Here is a 1268-nt window from a genome sequence, read left to right as displayed (position 1 = left end):
CCGAACCTCGGGGGCCCGGAGACGCGGGTGCGCCGCTTGCTGGTGGGAGCGGTGCGGTCGATCGCCCTGTACGGGGCGCCGGTGTGGGCGGAGGACCTCGCGGCCTCCCGGCGGGCCCTCCAGGTGGTGAGGGCGGCCGAGAGGCGGCTGGCCGGGAGGGTCGTGAGGGCGTACCGCACCGTCTCTCACCGAGCGGCGCTGGCCCTGGCGGGCACCCCCCCCGTGGAGCTGCTGGCGGAGGGACACGCTAACGCGTACCTCCGCCGGCGGGACCTGCGGGAGAGGGGTGTGGTGCTGACGGCCAGGGCAAAGGGGGCCCTGAGGGAGCAGGGGAGGAGGGCGGTGCTGCTGAAGTGGCAGCGGCGACTCGCCGACCCGGGTGAATCGGGTCGGAGGGTCGCCGGGGCCGTCCAGCCCATCCTCTGCGAGTGGGTGGACAGAGGATGGGGGACGTTGACCTACAGGACGACACAGGTTCTCTCCGGACACGGATGCTTCGGGGAGTTCCTGTGTCGTATCGGGAAGGAGCGCGGACCGCACTGCCACCATTGCGGGGCGGAGAGGGACACGGCGGACCACACCCTAGCCGAGTGCGCGGCATGGGGTGAGGAACGCCGTGTCCTTAAAGACGTGGTAGGGGAGGACCTCTCGCTGCCGACCGTCATGCGGAAGATGGTCGGGAGCGAGAGGAACTGGAGGGCGGTCTCCTCCTTCTGCGAGCAGGTGATGCTGCGGAAGGAGGAGGCCGAGCGCGAGCGCCGACCGGGAGTCGGCCGGAGGGGTCCCGGCCACGGATGACGGCGGGGGGGCCGCGGGGCGCCTTAATGGCGCCGGCGGCCCCCTCGTCGCGTCCGGGGCGGGAGTGCGAGGAGCAGGGGGGTGGAGACTCGGGAGGGAGGTCGCGGAGACCTCCCTCCGGAGTCGCGGGGAAGGGCCCCGACTCGGGTGGAGTCGGGGCTGCAGGCGCGTGACCCCCGTTGGGGGCAGAGTGTCGGCGGGGCATTTGCCCGGGCACTCGGGTGACTGGTCGTCGGGGCATCTGCCCGGGCCGTCATCGTCGAGGGGTCCGAGGACTCCTTGACCCCCAACGGGGAGTATCGGGGACGGGTGGGCGAGGGCCGACTTGGGAGCGTCGGCCGTCGCCCTAAAACCTCCCCTCGACAGAGAGGGGAGGTCCCCGCGGAGCGGTGGTCTGCCACGCACCGCGGGTGGGGATTAGGGCCCGAAAGGGCAGCGCACCGGCGCTAGGGACGTATACCGGGCATCGT

This window comes from Ooceraea biroi, unplaced genomic scaffold, assembly GCF_003672135.1.
Source record: "Ooceraea biroi isolate clonal line C1 unplaced genomic scaffold, Obir_v5.4 UnassembledTig81, whole genome shotgun sequence".
Lineage (NCBI taxonomy): Eukaryota > Metazoa > Arthropoda > Insecta > Hymenoptera > Formicidae > Ooceraea > Ooceraea biroi.
This window is presented reverse-complemented; position numbering follows the sequence as displayed.